The sequence below is a fragment of the Lampetra fluviatilis genome, chromosome 14 (genome assembly GCF_964198595.1).
Source record: "Lampetra fluviatilis chromosome 14, kcLamFluv1.1, whole genome shotgun sequence".
Lineage (NCBI taxonomy): Eukaryota > Metazoa > Chordata > Hyperoartia > Petromyzontiformes > Petromyzontidae > Lampetra > Lampetra fluviatilis.
Genome location: NC_136288.1, coordinates 478,589 through 498,894, shown reverse-complemented (window position 1 = coordinate 498,894; position 20,306 = coordinate 478,589).

The following is a 20,306-nucleotide window of genomic DNA, read 5'->3' as shown; positions in this document are numbered from 1 at the left end:
GCAGATTGAAAACAAATGACGAAATGTGTAGTGGGCACCTACCGGTGATCTGCCCATGGATCGTGGTGATGATGATGATGAGGCTCTGTGGAGTTTGTGGGCATTGGACACGTTCTATTGTAATACAGTGCTGACAATAGTCACAATGGCGAAGATTTTAGATGTTAACTGAGATTTCATTCTGCTAAAATGTTGGGATGCATAAAGTCATATCTCATTGGGCTCTAATTAATCATTCGTTTCTCTCAGGTTAGATTGTGGAGATACGATTTAAATGTTGGAACTATCACCCTCCACCACCTGACGGAGCCAATCAAATGGAGTTCACGCAAACACTGCATCGTGCGCTTTCAGATGCGCTTCTGAAGGCCGTCTGGAACGCACTTCCTATTAGGAAGCTACTCGAGCTATGTACTTTTAAGTCTAGATTGGAAACTCATTCCTTTAAAACTGCTTTTTGTGTTTATTGTCCTTCCCCTGCACCTCCGATTAGCACGGTTGGCTACGTACAGCGTCTTTCCGACGGACCTGTTCTTCACCTGAAGACGGCTGTTTGCGTTGTGGCCGAAACGTCGTGAGAATTATTTTATTAGTTTTTATTTTTATTATTTTATTATTTCTCTTCTACGTGACTTTACCGAAAGAACCAAGAAGAGTTGGTGCGATTATTCGCAAATGGAAGAAACACAAAAGAACTGTCAATCGTCCTCGGCCTGGAACTCAATGCAAGATCTCACCTCGTGGAGTTGCAGTGATCATGAGAACGGTGAGGAATGAGCCCAGAACTACACGGGAGGATCTTGTCAATGATCTCAAAGCAGCTGGGACCATAGTCACCAAGAAAACAGTTGGTAACACACTACACCGTGAAGGATTGAAATCCTGCAGCGCCCGCAAGGTTCCCCTGCTCAATAAAGCACATATGCATGCCCGTCTGAAGTTTGCCAATGAACATCTGAATGATTCAAAGGACAACTGGGTGAAAGTTTTGTGGTCAGATGAGACCAAAATGGAGCTCTTTGGCATCAACTCAACTCGCCGTGTTTGGAGGAGGAGGAATGCTGCCTATGATCCCAAGAACACCATCCCCACCGTCAAACATGGAGGTGGAAAAATTATGCTTTGGGGGTGTTTTTTTGCTAAGGGGACAGGACAACTTCATCGCATCAAAGGGACGATGGACGGGGCCATGTACCGTCAAATTTTGGGTGAGAACCTCCTTCCTTCAGCCAGGGCATTGAAAATGGGTCGTGGATGGGTATTCCAGCATGACAATGACCCAAAACACACGGCCAAGGCAACAAAGGAGTGGCTCAAGAAGAAGCACATTAAGGTCCTGGAGTGGCCTATCCAGTCTCCAGACCTTAATCCCATAGAACATCTGTGGAGGGAGCTGAAGGTTCGAGTTGCCAAATGTCAGCCTCGAAACCTTAATGACTTTGAGAAGATCTGCTAAGAGGAGTGGGACAAAATCCCTCCTGAGATGTGTGCAAACCTGGTGGCCAACTACAAGAAACGTCTGACCTCTGTGATTGCCAACAAGGGTTTTGCCACCAAGTACTAAGTCATGTTTTGCAGAGGCGTCAAATACTTATTTCCCTCATTAAATGCAAATAAATTTATAACATTTTTGACATGCATTTTTCTAGATTTTTTTGTTGTTATTCTGTCTCTCACTGTTCAAATAAACCTACCATTAAAATTATAGACTGATCATTTCTTTGTCAGTGGGCAAACGTACAAAATCAGCAGGGGATCAAATACGTTTTTCCCTCTGTACGTGCGTACGAGATGCAAACAAAATTTTAACGATTTTATACGACTTTTTGCAGTAAATTACATGCCACCTCATGAGGTATGGACAAATACTCAGCTGTCTCCGAAGGTTCTCCTGCGCATAAAGCTCAGTCAATAAATGTTGCTGAAAAAATATATATATCATCCAATGTAATTGTATGTGCCATTTTGAATTGAACACGCAAAGGATGGCTCGCGACCAATTCAATTAAAACTAATTCTGTGCCATTCAAATCACACACTGACACATTTTATACCTATCATTGGTTATAATTAAAACAGTGGGGAAAAAATAAACAGAAATGCAGAAAAAATATATCCTTAAGGGTTGTTCCACATGATTGCAATTTGTTAATGTGCATTCTAAGGCCAAAATAAAATAAATAAAATAATGGGCCTCGATACAATGTCACAAATGATTATGCTAATTAATAGTAAATTATTCTCGTAATCTTGCTATGCCATTATGCATAATTAACTAATTAAGTCTCACATCGAAAAATAACAACTTGCTAAGTTTGCGATGTACCTGTGTCTGGCTGTACGAATAGAAAGGCAAAAAGGATTACGCTCGAACATGCAAATATATCGTGGGTGTTCTTTCTGCATGATTTTGCATCGAAAACTGAAAATGCAGTGTATTCTTTTGAGGATGAATTGTAGTTTGCAATAATGAACTGTACTCATATACGTAATATACAGGGCGCCGCGGTGGCGAGATGTTAACTACCTCGCCTGGTATACAGGAGGTCGTGGGTTTGATCCGACACCTGACACCTGTATATTTGGAGTTTGCGTGTCTCTCTCCCCGTGCTCACGTAGATTTTTCTCCGGGTCCTCCGGTTTTTCTTTTCACATTTAGAAACTTGCGTTTAGAGTATTTGGCTGCTATAAATGTACACATGATAAGCCACTTTGTTGAGCTATCATTTGTGGCCAAGTCTCTTCTGAAAAAAGTTATATAGCTCAGTGGACCTTACCTGGTCAAATCAAACGAAAAGTTGAGTTTTTAGTTTAGTAATCCTCATCCGTCTTTGCCAACCTGCACTGCCCACTGTGGTGAAGTATTGTCAGGTAATCCCCATGACCTGCACGGCATGGGGAGGCCAGCATCCAGCAGCGCATTGACACAAGGGCTGTGTGTTGCCAATTGGTGGTGGCTACGCACGGCTGTGATCCAGCAATTGGCACACCTTCTCACGCTTTGTACGTATGTAGGTTGAACTTCTTTCACACCGTAAGTAGCCAACCGAGCTAATCGGAGGTGCGGATGGAAGGACATGTAAGCACTCATTAATTGGCCGATAATATCTTAACATAAAGCGGTTCACAAAGCTTGGAGGGGAATTGGGTGGCAGCTCATCGCGTGGCTGCCTTCCTGCTCGTCTGTCGCTCCTTGTGCCTCTGAGTTGTGAGCGAATACTCTGTGGCATGTTATATTATAACGATTTAATTGTAACATTACATGCGGTATGAATGTATTTTCAAGGTCAAGAGGTCACCAGAGCCAGTGCCGCTGATTTCGCCAAACCACATCATCACTTCTTTCCTTCTGCTAGATCCTGAAGGTTGTTGTGTAGGTAACACCCATCCTTCAAGGTATGTAAACATGTTTTCCTTTACGTATTTTTTGTTCTAAGCAAAATTTTATTAACAGCCATTACAAGAGCTTTTGGGTAGCTGTTGTGTAAATACATTACATTTATTATTTCTTTGTACACAAATGAACATTCAAAAATCCAACCGAGAGGAAATGGAACAATGACATTAGCTGACACGCAGGTTCTAGATGGGAAGTTGTGTCGTAGGATCGTGGCTGACGACCACGATCATTGACACAGCATGTTGTGTACCAGCAAATGTTACATGTCGCAGAAAGTGTCCATGCTCGGGGTCAGTATGTGGCGTGCCAACCACTGAAGTGTTCGTAAATGAATAACACAATCTCGCGTGTAAATTCCTTGGTGCCATTAGCATATCGGAAAGGCACGCAGGTTTCAAATCCCCGATGTGCGCTCACACGCACACACCTCCCTGGCCTCGGCAGTGGGGCTCAGTTAAATGTCACATTCTGGCAGATGCTGCGAGCTGGCCAACCCTCCGACACATCACCCAAGTTCATTAGCTGTCAAGCCAAGCGGTGCGCGGTATTAGCCAAACTTGAGCAATTACTCTGGAGAGGCAACCTTTTTCCTTGGCCTTGCCTGGGTAATGTGGCGGCTTGGCTGTATGCTAATTAACCAACCGAGCCTTTTTGCATCAAAATCCCTTTGCCTTTTGATCGTCATCAGCGCAACACCGTTCCGGCATCACAGTGATGTACTCCACATGCGCTACGTGCTTCATCATCGTCCATCTGTCGATCCACTGCTGGATGACTGCCTCCCGAATGCGCCACCGTCGGCTCATTATCCTGTGATGTAATAATTATCCATATGGTTCACCTGCCCACTTGATTATTCCATCGCTGTATCTCCTTGGCCAATGACCCTCGGAAGCGTTCCGCGAAATTAATACGAACGGCACTTGACGGTGCTGCGCACTGAAACTATGGGATGCAGGGATGTCCAGTCGGTGGTCAAGAATGACGATGGAGTGGCAGCCGAGGGAAGCCCGGCAGCGCGTCCACCACAGAGACAGAGCGGTGAACTTACACCACAAACCACAGGATCGTGAGAGATGACGAGAGATTTGGGAGGCTTTCATCCAGCAGTGAATTTATCGTGGTTACTGATCGTGATGACGACGACGGCGACGGTGGTGCTTGTTTACTGCAATAAAAAATAATACTTTGTTATCATTCAATATTAAGCCCCGTAATATTTGTCTTATTGAATGTGTAAACCCGCAGGGGGGCGACAGAATTCGTTGTTAACGAGTGAATGGAGCAGTAAACTAGCTTTAGAAGTAGATGCGTAAAAGGTTGTACAAACCCATCATCCGATGGCTCAGTAGGCCAACTAACGGTACAAACTAATAATGCGTGCGCCTCCGTTAAAGTAGAATGATATCACACCACTCATGCCTGCGTGATGCAATTTAAATAAGACATCTCTGCTTTCGGGATAATCATGAGTATCCATCATGCACATCTCCAAGTGAGTGTCCATGCTGGCGTGTAGCTTGCACGTGGCGTTGCGCGATGTGTTCACGCTATGCCCGTGCCAGCTAAGCGCATGTGGATCCTCCCTGGCTGTCTTCTCTTCGTGTGTATTTGCATAATGACACGGCACATTGGCAGGCTCTTGAGAAGGAATGCTCACCATGCCATGTGTTCTTTCCGCAAATGCTGCTGCACTTGATTGGGCTAATCTGTAGCTCTGAGAGTTCAATGTTGGTTTCACTGTCGTGCGACAAGCATTGCTTCTCCTGCGGCAGAGCGGGTGAGAAAGAAAGCGCCAGCCTCGTATGCGTTGACTCGAGATCACTCGAAGCGATCTCAGAGGTAGCTCTGTGATATCCACTTCAGTGGGCCGCTGTCTAACAGGAAGGGTTTCAGTGCTCTGTGAGAGATCCGTGTGGACACTTTTTATCATGACACCATGCCAACAGCACAATCCAGATAAAATTGTGGGAAAATAACAGCAACATTTGATGTAAAAAGTGTTTATGGGATCAACTTATGTCGTGCTATAATAATAACAACAAGATTAAATCTGTATGCTAAACATGCATTATGAAAATCAATTAACAATTAATTAACACAGGCTGCACATAAATACTAATGTTTGAATTGTCAAGCTCACCATCACCGAACAGTGTGATACAATAGTATAATTGGAGTCATACTGAGAGATCGTAGCGTGTGTTTGCCAAAGTATATATTTATTTTACTCCCGCAATATATCAAGAATATATTAGAATAGTATTGGCTAAAACACTTTCAATACTTCTGACCAACTTAATATAATTTTTTTGGTGGGGGGGGGTGGTTTGTGCCGTGGTTGTCAGAAAAACACTAATCATGTTTATGAAAATATTCACATTCTTAAGAATTTGGATATTCTTGAATATTTAGAGCAATTAATTACAGCAGTACACAACATGTCGTGGGATTTTCAACTATGGTTAGGTTCATTTAAATGCCCTCTCTCAACTAATTTTGAAAGCAATCCATTAACAACCACCTACACAAATTAAAAACGATTGGTGCACAACCCAGTTTCAATCTACTGATGGATGAAGGCGTTCACTTAACAGGCTGGGCTTGTGGTGACCACACATCACCGTGCTGGTCAGTGCAAGTTGGTGAAGGGTGAGCGGGTGGATGAGCGGTTAATTGCAGATATCATTCCTCACTGATGTTAGCCGTCGGCAGGAATCAAACTCAGGTCGCCGGATGCAGAGTGCGTTGTGCTAAACGCTGCGACATCACTCAGCACATGTACAATGACACGCGAATTCAAAACGACTCCTAAATAAGTAATGAGGTTTACATGAAGGCTACAATCTGTACACATCATTGCACGCTCCTTTGAATGCCACAATCTCACAGATATAGTTTCTAACTTCAAACAATTAGCTTCCCCCACTGTATGGTCTCATTAGTATTCACAATAAGATGAGCTGCGAGATCTGATGTTTATAAATAGTCTTTTTAGGAAGCGTGCAGAAATATCCCGACTCCACAGCAATTAGTGCCCCCACCCCCAACACACGCACAAAAAGGCTCAGTTCAGTTTTTTTTGGTCTGTTGTTGACACAAACCTTAAATATTAACATTTATAAACGTATCAATATTTGAGATGCAATCAAAGCAATTTTCTCAAAGGAGGAGTAAAAAAAGTCAAGTTTCACAAACAACAACAACAAAAAGTTGCTGAATGTAAATAATATAAAAACCAACGTTTGTTTTCAATAATTATGATTTTTGGACAGATGGCTGGAGTAGAAATGGATGGGGAGGGGAGGTGCGCACAGCAACTCGCACTGTGCACACGTCTCAGGCAGCGAGAGTTGAAGACAACAGTCGCCCCCCCCCTTGCAAACCTAACGAGCGTCGCCTCTTACTCACCAGACATCGTAATTGGCGGTGCACAGCACCACAACACGCCCGATGAATGGATGCACGAACACGCATAGCACCACGCTATCTCCAGATTACAAGAAGCACTTTCCCCCATCCCACACAGTGTTATAAAGCAAGAGTTAATGGGGGGGGGGCTATAGAACTTGTATAACATCTGGCCAGACGGCCCCGGCGGTAGAGCGAGCGGTTCGCAAGAGGCAGGCTGCAAGTTGAAATCCTGGTTGGGGCTTCATTGAGCCCGTCATCCTCGTGGGGTCGCTAAAGTGGATACCACTTTGTGGGGAAGTCTACAGTGATTGTGCCGTGGATAGGCATTTCCACCGCTATCTCAGGGACTGTGAAGTGGAAATGAGCCGCGCTCATTTTGACGTTCAGGTGCCAGATTTATGTTTGCTTAGTAGGGTGAGAACTCAGCATTTCGGGGTAGAGTTGTCACCCACGAGATTGACATGGGTCACCAAAATCTCAAAACGCATCACAAATAAACAAAGTTACAGCAGCGATGCACGTACGTATGTTGAACTTATTACGCACCGTACGGACCCAACCGCGCTCATCGAGGTAAATAACAATCAGACTTGACTTGAATTCATTAACACCGGGCAAAGGTTTGGGGGCGCGGCGGGTGGGGGGTCTTACTTTTCCGAACATCATACAACCTTAGAGAATGCGGTGATGCATAATCCACATTTTCTCACTGAACCCGGTTCTTCTCACCTTGCCGTTATTGCAGCAGCAACACTTTATACAACAGGAGCACGCGACTCCCCGTATTACCTCCCCCTATCAATACCTCTTCTCCAACCACCAACACTCAACAGGGGTAAAAAAAAGTAGCGGGGGGGGGGGGCTGGAGAAGCCGATCGGCAGGCTGGCTTTTGGGACTCATTAATGGGGCCCGTGCAGGCAGGCGCAAGCAATGCCACTGGCAATGCGCCGCAGTGAGGCGTGCGCGTGTGTCTGCGGTGTGTCGGTGTGTGTATGTGCAGGGTCAGGAAAACATCAATAGGAGGGGTGCGGGTTGTGAAATGACTCGGAGGAGCTGGGACGGGGCTGTGTGTTGCTATAACAAGAGCTCAATCCCCACCGAGTGCTCTGCGGCCGGGGCTGCCGGTCCCGTCTGCTTGCTCAGCTGCGGGCGAACACTCTTCTGAAGGCTTTAATGGGATTTTGCCTCGGGCAATTTTATAAAGACGTCGGTTTCCACTCTCCGAGCAGCTGAAACCATCCCCATCAGCTGGGTCCCGACAATGAACTGAATTACATGCTTCAATTAGCAAGGAGCCCGGGCCGCACCGCCTCGCTGAGTTTAATGCCGCAGAAAGAGAGAGAGCGAGAAAAAACCCCAACCCCACCCCGGCCACATGCAAGGGAGGTAAAGTCGGGCACACGCGATATTGCACACGCTGCGGTACACGCTGCGCGCGCGCACGCAGCGCAAGGCACACAACGTGGACGCGCGCATGGGGTGCATGGGTAATACGTGAGCGTTGAGCTGTGTGAGTTCAAGGAGGCACGCCGAGTGAGAGAGCGAGTGAGTGTGTGTGTATGCTGGGGGGTGTGTGTCTGTGCTGGGGGTGTGTGTGTACAACTGCGCTGGCACCCACATACAAACAAACACGCCGCACTTTTAATGCGCACGGGGTTAAGCGTGTCTTTTAAGTCTTCACCGTCAGCAGTGCGTGATGCAGTAATGTGTGATGCAGTAATGTGTGATGCAGTAATGTGTGATGATCATGATAGTGGTGGTCGCGGGGGTTAATGATACTCTTTGGTTATTTCGATAAAGTCACGTAAGTAGAAAAATAAAAAATAAATTACGACGTTTCGATCGCAACACAAGCGGTCGTCCTCACCTGATGACGATTGCTTGCGATCGAAACGTCGTGATTTATTATTTATGTTTCTAACTACGTGACTTTACCGAAAGAACCAAAGAGTATGGATATCTGCAGTCACGAAAGCTTCAAATCAAGATTGGGATTAATGATGAAATATGATGTTGACAATAGTCATGAAAATGTATAATAATGAAAATTCTTGATGATAATTGACGATGTGATAAAGCATGATGATCAATAATTCAGGATAATAGTGATTTGTCGTAATGGTGATAATCGTTCGTGATGATAGTTGCGAAGAATGATTTCAGGGCAATGATAATACTTTGAAATTCATGATCATGATTTAGGTGGTTCATGATGATGATAATAATAGGTCATGATAATAATCATAATAGTAATTCATGACGATGCTACATGATGATGATTTTTCATGATTATCGCTCCTATATAATAATCCATGATGATAAAAAAACCACCGTGGCTATCAAAACAGAAACGCAGAGAAAAACGCTATAACAATAACAATTTCTTTGTTAAGGGCTTAAAATTAAACAGGAACTGCAAACAACAGCTGGTAAATCCAATTTAATCCATTAATTATTGATAGAGCGCCTTGCCTGCCTTGTGAATTACGAAGCCTCTTCTCATTACGACCGTGCCGTTAACTAGTGCGCTTGCAGACGCTGTTCTGATCTTCTCGATAAGGTATGAGGGAATTCTCATCCCCAACACTCGCCAGCCTAGGTGCACGCGTGGACGATTTACAGAGCAAAGTTGATCTTTGCGGCTTCGCGCTGGCGTTAAAGGTTTTCGGTCGACGGTCGGGGCCTGGACCGAGGGCTGCTTGCGACCGCTCTTTTTTCTCTCCCGCGCTTTGGAGCATTGCCAGCTGTCATTAGGCTCTTAGCAGTAATTAGCTTTGGATGGAGGGAAGCCACTACGTTCATAAGAGGCTAGCTTCCCAGTGCGTCCCGTGTTGGTGTGTTCGATGGCCCGTGAGCTGGTCCACCCCGGTTCGATTCACAGTCACACACGTGTGTGTGTCTATGTGTCTGTATGTATGTCGAGGTTGACTCAGCCTCAAATGAGTATATGATATATGTGGCGCGGTGTGTAAACATCGCCACTGGGGAGACAAAGGCGGCCGGGCGTGGTGTTGGCCACCCACCCCCTCGTGTGCCGTGCCGGCCTTTATAGGTGCTCGCTAACAGCACTTGCCCCAACAATCTGTGGTGGTTATACGGGGGATCTTTGTTTTGTCTGTATATGTATATATGCCTGCGTGTATCCCGAACCTTGTAAAGGTCTTACCCGGCAAAATAAAATAAGAGTTTAGTTTAAAACAGTCCTCCTCCATGTGCACTCATCCTTAAATGACTGCTGCGCCTGTTATACTGGCAGCCAGGAAGACAAAGACGGTCGTGCGCGGGTGTTGCGCTTCACGCGCCGCACTGAACTTAATAGGTCGTCGCTAGCAGCACTTGCCATACCAAATGTACAGAATATAAAGCAGGAGGATCATCACCAGTGGCGAGTGGTATTTGAACTTTGAACCTGTCCTGACCACCACTGCCCCCCCACCCCCGCATTGAAAAGCGTTGTGAAATATAACGCAAAAATAAATCATTTATCAATACATTATTTGCCCTACCTTCCCAGATATCCACAATCCATCACAAGTCGAAGCTGCGATGACGTATAGGACGTGTTCACGTGTGTGGGTGTGGAGAGCGGTAGCGCACCGGTTAGCGCTACGCTGCGCTACGAACCTCGGAGACCCGAGCTTGATTCCCGCTCACGGCCAACACCGGTGACGATTATCTGAGCCGGTCCTGGGCATCCCCTAGGTCGACTCAGCCTCGAAATGAGTACCTGGTGCGGTGTGTAGAATCATCGCCACAAGGGAGACAAAGGCGGTCGGCTGTGGTGCTGGCCACCCACCCCCTCGTACAGAGATGCTCGCTAACAGCACTTGTCCCAACAGTCTGTTAGGGCTATAGGGGAGACATTTGTTTTCCTGAGGTTGTGCAGTGGTTTGCAACTTCTTAAATTCACGGCCACCATCAGCGGCGAGTGCATAACTGAATTCCTCCTGGGTTTCCTATAGGTTGACTGAGCCTTAAATTATACCTCGTGCGATGTGTAAACAGCGGGAATTGGGAAGACAAAGGCGGCCGGGCGTGTGTCTGACCACCACATCATCACTCTCTTCCTACGCGTCGACATTAATAGCTGCTCAAAGCATTTGCCCTCACGGTCTGATAAATGCTCTGAAGGAAAACGTTGTATTTTTGAATGTGTGTGTGTGATATCTACCACTTTCTTCGAAAACAATATCACCTTTGATGATATAAACAAGCATTGTAATTTAGTTATGATCATGATATACAGTACTATTTCACCTTGCTATAGAGGAATATCGGGGCCGTGAGAGATGGCGATGGCTTGGGGAGGCCTACATCAAGCAGTGGATCGATCATGGCTCATGATGATTGTCGTGGTTAGTGATGATAAAGGATTCATCATCACGCGCCGCGTCGGACTTCGATAGGTGCTTGCGAACAGCACTTGCCCCAACAGTCTATAATGACTACATGTGAACAACAAGCCCATTCAATGGACCCTTTCTTCAATGTTTGAGTAAAAGGGCCGTTGTCCGAAACGTCGCCCTTATATGTTGTCCTTTTAAGGCAGCGATATTGAGGAACGCGTTGAGTTTCTGTGACTTGTCCATAATACAGATTTTTTTTGGGTTAGATCACGTAAATATAAATATGTCGTTAAACCCGCCACCACCCGATGCAGCCAATTAGCAAAGTTTGTCAGGCAAACAGAACATGACAATTCGTTACGATTATAGATTTGAAGCTTTCGTGATTGCAAAGATTTCTATTCTTAGGTTTTTTCGGTAAAGTCACGTAGGTAAAAAATTAAAATTAAAATTAATAAAAGTAAAATAAAATAAAAATCACGACGTTTCGGAGGCAACACAAGCTTCCGTCTTCAGGTGGAACCGTCACAGCCCGTAAGCTGTATCAAGTAAATGAGAGATTACAAGAGATACCACTCCGTATATATAATGGTTGAGGGGGGGGGGAAGGGCCAGGAACGGCACACTTTTTATTATTATGGTAAGGTGCGGCTTGAGACTATGAATAGACTGCATAACAAATGACTGAGCCTTTATTATGGAGAGGTGCGGTTTGTGACTACGCCTAGCCTACATAACAAAATGCTGCAAATGAGAACGAGCCTCTGCCATGTAGATGGTAATAGACTGCATAACAAATGACTGAGTCTTTATTATGGAGAGGTTCGGTTTGTGACTACGCTTAGCCTACATAACAAAAGTGTGAAAAAAGAAGCTAAACCTGGTAAAACAAAACTGTCTGTCTATCAGTAACCTGTAATAATTGTCTGTCAAATAAGATGGTCCAAATAAGTGTAGTTAAATCTTTTTTGCATGGTTAATCACATCTTTCCAATGATTACTCAGTTTGTAACCATCATCACGGTTGAAATTATGTCAACCGTGATGATGGTTACAAATTATGTGTGTGTTGTCTCCGAAACGTCGTGATTTTTATTTTATTTTACTTTTATTAATTTAAATTTTTTACCTACGTGACTTTAGCGAAAAAAACCTAAGAATATAATTCGTTACGAGTACAGCACACCGGTGTGTTGGAGAGTAAATCCACAACATTTACAATATCATGGATGATATTGGTCGCAATAACCTCCTACGCGTTCAACTAACTTATGTTGCTTGTGCATCAGCGTGCCAACGCGGCTATCACAGACACGTGCTGTTGTCGTATGCATCTCGAGATCGTTGTCTTTGTGACGTTGCTTGCTCAAACGATCGCTTAAATGGCGTGACCCCCCCCCCCATACCTAAAAGTAAGACGGTGTATTTGACTTGTTCGGGCGATGATACGCCCTAACAATCACCAACTGCTCGAAGCGTCTCTCAAGCCCCCTTAGCTTCATTCAATTCTGTGAGTGTGCTCATTTAACGTAAGAGGGTGTTTACCCACCGCCTCCTTCCCCCCTCCCCCCCAAAAAATGTAGAAAGCATAGCCTTGTACAAACCATGACCTGCAGGGAAAGGACCCTTTGGTATTTACGGTACCGTAAGGCCTCTTTGCATGAGGCTGTATCAATGTGAGGTTTTATACATATATGAAATATTTAACCTTGGGGCTTTAGCACATAGTCGACTACCGTTTGCATTGTTCCCCGCAGAGATGTATGCAGGTAAAACGATATCAATTATAATTTTTATAATGGGTCACATGGGCGCTGAGAGTGTGCGCTATTCGAATTTCGGTCCTCTTGCGATAAATGAAGCTGATCACAGCGAGTTATATTCTGGTGCAGACCCCGCAATTTCCTGCTCTTGCCACTGCTGTCAGAAGGGCCTCCACCAGGGAAAGGTCTGAAGAACCCCTCTAGAAGAGAGGATTTTTTTTTTATCCTAATCGTCAACTCTTGTGAGACATCTTGCAAGCGGTTGGTGGTAACCACTCTTTGACCCAATCACACGTGACTTGCCGATCGACTAACTCTGGCGTGTTCCCATTTAGTTCGGGACATTTAGTACGGGACATTTATTACGGGATATTTAGTACGGGACATTCAGTTCGGGACATTCAGTACGGGAAATTTAGTACGGGACATTTAGTTCGGGACATTTAGTACGGGACATTTAGTTCGGGACATTTAGTACGGGACATTTAGTACGGGACATTTAGTATGGGACATTTAGTACGGAACATTTAGTACGGGACATTTAGTATGGGACATTTAGTATGGGACATTCAGTACGGGACATTTAGTACGGGACATTTAGTATGGGACATTTAGTATGGGACATTCAGTACGGGATATTTAGTACGGGACATTTAGTATGGGACATTTAGTACGGGACATTTAGTACGGGACATTCAGTACGGGACATTTAGTATGGGACATTTAGTACAGGACATTTAGTACGGGACATTTATTACGGGATATTTAGTACGGGACATTCAGTTCGGGACATTCAGTACGGGAAATTTAGTACGGGACATTTAGTTCGGGACATTTAGTACGGGACATTTAGTTCGGGACATTTAGTACGGGACATTTAGTATGGGACATTTAGTATGGGACATTTAGTACGGGACATTTAGTACGGGACACTTAGTATGGGACATTTAGTATGGGACATTCAGTATGGGACATTTAGTACGGGACATTTAGTATGGGACATTTAGTATGGGACATTCAGTACGGGACATTTAGTACGGAACATTTAGTATGAGACATTTAGTACGGGACATTTAGTACGGGACATTCAGTACGGGACATTTAGTACGGGACATTTAGTACAGGACATTTAGTACGGGACATTTATTACGGGATATTTAGTACGGGACATTCAGTTCGGGACATTCAGTACGGGAAATTTAGTACGGGACATTTAGTTCGGGACATTTAGTACGGGACATTTAGTTCGGGACATTTAGTACGGGACATTTAGTATGGGACATTTAGTATGGGACATTTAGTACGGGACATTTAGTTCGGGACATTTAGTACGGGACATTTAGTATGGGACATTTAGTATGGGACATTTAGTACGGGACATTTAGTACGGGACACTTAGTATGGGACATTTAGTATGGGACATTCAGTACGGGACATTTAGTACGGGACATTTAGTATGGGACATTTAGTATGGGACATTCAGTACGGGACATTTAGTACGGAACATTTAGTATGAGACATTTAGTACGGGACATTTAGTACGGGACATTCAGTACGGGACATTTAGTACGGGACATTTAGTACGGGACATTTAGTATGGGACATTTAGTTCGGGACATTTAGTACGGGACATTTAGTACGGGACATTTAGTATGGGACATTTAGTACGGGGCATTTAGTATGGGACATTTAGTATGGGACATTTAGTATGGGACATTTAGTATGGGACATTCAGTTCGGGACATTTAGTATGGGACATTCAGTACGGGACATTCAGTTCGGGACATTTAGTATGGGACATTCAGTACGGGACATTTAGTACGGGACATTCAGTACGGGACATTTAGTATGGGACATTCAGTACGGGACATTCAGTTCGGGACATTTAGTATGGGACATTCAGTACGGGACATTTAGTACGGGACATTTAGTACGGGACATTTAGTACGGGACATTTAGTATGGGACATTTAGTATGGGATATTTAGTTCGGGACATTTAGTAAGGGACATTTAGTACGGGACATTTAGTATGGGACATTTAGTACGGGACATTTAGTTCGGGACATTTAGTACGGGACATTTAGTACGGGACATTTAGTACGGGACATTTAGTACGGGACATTTAGTATGGGACATTTAGTTCGGGACATTTAGTACGGGACATTTAGTACGGGACATTTAGTACGGGACATTTAGTTCGGGACATTTAGTATGGGACATTTAGTACGGGACATTTAGTACGGGACATTTAGTACGGGACATTTAGTACGGGACATTTAGTATGGGACATTTAGCTCGGGACATTTAGTACGGGACATTTAGTATGGGACATTTAGTACGGGACATTTAGTTCGGGACATTTAGTACGGGACATTTATTACAGGACTGCCGGGTGGACGGAGGTGGTGGGATCGATTTAAGAAACTTGTACCAATTGTTCCAACTGCCGTGCTGGGCAGAACTGACGGATGGATGGTGTTCATTTCAGCGGTAAGGGCCCAATGAGCTGCTATTGCTCTCTTTCATGAGCATCCTGCGACAGTACACAGTGGAGAGATGTTAACGAACTCGCCTGGTATGCAGGAGGTCCTGGGTTCGATCCCAACCCAGACGCCTGCTGTGATGTGGATTTTTCTTTGGGTCCTCCGGTTTTTCCCTATACTTTTAAGAAACAACACGCGTTTCGAATATTTGGATGCGATACCTTTCCACGCAATAAGCCTCTTTGTTGAGCTCTCATTTGGGCCAGGCCGCTCCTGAAAAAGAGATATATAGCTCAGTGGACCTCACCTGGTAAAATAACAATATATAGTTTAGTAGAGATGTTATACACAGTGCAGATATGTATCTTACCTATATATGCTAACTATTATACCGCGGCAGCATCCCGATAGTAATGACCAACCAACATTTTCTTAAAATACCAGACCAGCGCAAATTGGGTCTTCACACATAGCTACGGACGGCAGTTGTGGTGGTCACGTGTAAACACCAGGGATAGGAGGCAACATTACTCAGCTTTTAAATGAACACGATTCATTGTTGTTGTAATTGAATTTCAAACAGGCTTGATAATGGTTATGTGTGGACGTTTTTACAAGGCGAGCGAGATTAAACGAATTACCACATGGCTATCCACGGATACCAGTTTGTAGCGGATGCCTTGCGGGGTTTAAATACATGTTGAACACACTGTGTGCCCATCCCGTCACGGTTCTTATAACTTACACAAATACGTACCTTATTTATACATATGTGAGCAATGCTTTGAACTGGCGTTGTGACGATATGTGCAGTAGCTTGTCATACAGCGCATTATTGTATTGTAAAATATGGTGGGGAGTGGTGGTGCAGTGGTTAGGCGGAGGCACGAAGTTTGATGCCGTGAACCAGGCATCTTGAGTTTCATTCCCAGCAATGGCTCTGTCAGAGTGGACTGGTCGGCCCTCCCCCCACCTCGCAACTTAATCAACCCACGCTGATTGGCGTGGTGAAGTATGGTGAAGCAAACCCCCCACGAACTATCCACGTCTTGGGGAAGCATTCACATCCTGCAGTGGATGAACAAGGTCATTTGATATTCTTTGGGTCTTTCGCTAAAGTCACGTAGATAGGTTCAAATAAAATAACAAAAAACTACGACGTTTCGATCGCAACACAAGCGTTCGTCGTCCTCTTCCTGATGACGAACGTTTGTTTTGCGATCGAAACGTAGTTTTTTGTTATTTTCTTTGAACCTATCGACGTGACTTTACCGAAAGACCCATAGAATATGAATTACTGCAGTCCTGCAGTCAAGATTTAAGGACATTTGAATGACAGCATTCACGTCGTATGAATGTGTACACGTACACATATAGCCCTGTGTTAATTCACTTCTGCCCAAGGGTATCCCTACGCCTTGCGACAGTTGTTTTGTATCACACTTCACCAGTCTGGTCAGTGCACAATATGACATATAGTTTTTCAATACGCGGGTGTTCATTAATTTAATAGATTCGCCTACAGACTAGTTTCGCTTGCACTTCAAAAGTCGCCTTTTAATTCGACATCGGTTTGAGAGTGATGACGTGCAGTGGCATCGCCGTGATTGTGGATAATTACCCTTAATTCCCGTGTGGATTAGGCGAATCAATACGGCGGAGCTCCCCGAGCCAATCTCGTCTCCTTACGCTCATCAGGCCAGCCAAGGTCAGCGCAGCCCGGCAGGGTTCAATACCAGCTACAGCCCATGCCACCTAATCGCTTTTTCAGTCTCCTGCACGAACTCGCCTCTCCACTACAACGTGTAACAGATAAATGGACAGGCAGACAATGTCTCCTTCACATATATATATTTGTCCACGTAAAAACATAAAAGTATTTCTTACACAGCCCATCTTGTGTGTACAATCCATTTAACACTCCGGTTATTGTTTTAAGGCTGCTGAACAACAGCTATGATGATACAGAATCATATGTAGCTTTTTGTTAATCCATTGTTGTATTAAGGGCTTCCTACACACACCGTGTTGGTCATGGGCGTTGTTTGACCATACTTCACCGCTCTGGTTAGCGTGAGCTGATGAAGCGGAGGAGTGCGGGTGGTCAGATATCACGCGCACTGTTGCAGATATCACTTGCTCCTATGCTATTCTTGGATATGGCAATCTTTTCAAGAGCTAAATCCTTAAACTTGTTACAGACACTTTCCGTGGCCAGAAATCGAACTCGACGTCGCTGGGTTCATATGCTGTTTTAAGAAGAAGAATAAAAAGATAGCCCTTGTCAATTCGCCGCTGTATGTCTTGGTCATGGGGGTTGTGCGACCGTACTTTGGTGCACTCGACAGCATGGGGCGGTGAAGAAGGGGGGGCCTTATATTCAGATATGATGTTCGCCGCGGCCGAGAGTCAATCCCATGTGACTGGACTCATAGGACAGTGCCCGAAACCACTGTGCCACTGCTTATCGTAATACATAATATCGTCATGCTACGATATATAATAATAATCCATATCAGGGTGCATTTTAGCCGATATAATGTGTAATCCGCTAGCACAGCGGGGTCTATGCCTGCTGCATTATACTTGTTATAAAGCAGAAATATGTCTTGTAGGTCTATACATTGTAATAATTATCGACATCATCATCAAGCCATGATTTATCCACTGTTGGATGCAAGAGGCCTCCAAACGCTGTTACCATCCATCAGGGTCCTAGAATGCCATAATATATCTGACTCCTGCAGTGAGCTCACCATAGGTGTAAGTATACACGGGGGAAATATTAACGAAAAAATCCCCTTAACAATCAGAATGTACAAATCCAAATGCAATATTGAGGAAAGACTGCCGCTCAGAATTTGTTTTCGAGCCCACACTGCCGGTGAGAATCGAATAAAAAATTGTCAACATTTTTCTTGCTTTTCAAAATCCCAGTTTGCTGAAAAAAAACAAGTAAATGTAGCATATTTACCCACGTGACAACTTGATTTAATCGGCTCTGTCGGGTGGTGGAGGGTTATATATAGATTTTTAAAAAATTCCAGTCGATCGGCTAGTTGTTTGTGGTGGTTTGAAGTGTGGGTACTCCCACTCTTCCTCGAAGGCGTCAAAGAGTGGGCCACCAATACCCTACAGACGTGCTCTCTAGTCTATAGCACCCTCTAGTTGAGATCTTTCCACCAGCAATGGACAGAGCAAGCAATTTCAGGGCTGCACCTTCGCCTTTACTAAAGGAATGTGTGAAATAATGCAGGACATCAATTTGCTCATCATAACCGCAATTAAACATACTAAACACTATTTATAAGTTATTTATTACCAGGTAAGGCCCGCTGAACTATATAGCTTTTTTCAGAAGCAACCTTGCCACAAATGATAGCTCAACGAAGTGGCTTATCACGTGGACATTTATAGCAGTCAAATACCTTAAACGCATGTTGATTCTAAATGTGGAGGGAAAAGCCGGATGATCCGGAGAAAAATCCACGCGCGGAGAACACCCAAACTCCAAATATACTGGCATCGTCAGGGTGGAGATCAAACCCACAACCTCTTGTATACCAGGCGAGGTAGTCACCATCTCGTGCCACCATTAATAAAATTCATGGTGGCACATGCTGTCGCCGAGAGCTGACGCTCCAGATACAATCTGCGAAGCTTAATAGCCCCGCTCATTAGCTAAGAGTGATATTGTTCTTCTTGGGTTTTTCGGTAAAGTCACGTAGAAGGGAAGTAATAAAATAATACAAATAAAACATAAAACATGAGAATTATTTTATTATGTTTTATTTTTATTATTTTATTACGTTCCTTCTACGTGGCTTTACCGAAAAAACCAAGAAGATGAATCCCTGCAGTCACGAAAGCTTTAAAGTGATATTGTTCTCAGCCAGCTACAATGATGGGCTAAGATACTGCATTTGAAATACAATTTCTTGCAAGTGTATTGAATATATTGATTGGAATTCAGATTCTACGTGCTATTCATTTTTTCGCGTACATATTTGTGCGTATGTTAGAGCACAATGGAAACTCCCGATGATGCTTGGACAACCAAATGGAGTCCACAGGAAGTTACAAACTCCTCGCAAAAGACCCGACGGAGAAGATCTCTCCCGGACCTTGACGCAGTTTACTCACAGCATCCACACAAACCATGGCAGCAGATACGGATACTCTATGGTCAGTGTGGCGGAGTCTGTGGTCACCCAAAACAGACCATGGAAAGTATGTACTGTATGCTGAACTTCTTTCGCACCACTCGTAGCAAACCGTGCTAATGGGAGGTGCGAAATGAACGACTTTAACGACGCAATTATCTGGCTCAACCACCGCAACGTCAAAATCAGCAGCCATGCAAAGAAAAAGACGATGGAAACTCCTACGGAGGTGAAGAATTCTAGTAAACAGCTGTCGCAAAGCACCAAGAGCAGTCCTAGCAAGTAATAGCGTCTGTGGAATGAAAATGGTGGCTCGAATGACAACTCCACGGGTGTGCACACTCTGCCAGTGCAATGCCAGGATCTATTTTTTCTCTCCAATACTCGTATATATATATTTTTACGAATGATAGAAACCGCCAATAGTTTTAATAATTGAGATTGTAACTCTATAAAGTTCAGGAAGGCGTGCAATGCACACTAAATTCGATATTTGAAAACAATATTCCGAAGCGGTGATTTTTTTTTCTGATGCATTATATGGCTGAAGAATCAGTTCTTATCCATAGATATTACGTTAGCTTGATATGTAGATGGTTTAAACGAAACACCACGCGTAAAATGCGTACGATAAACAGTCCAAACTAGACAAATAATAATGTTATTTTCTGAGACGGGTGAGTGTTTTATCACGAGGTAGTATTTTGGAGTATCTGTCATAAACACCGTCATGTC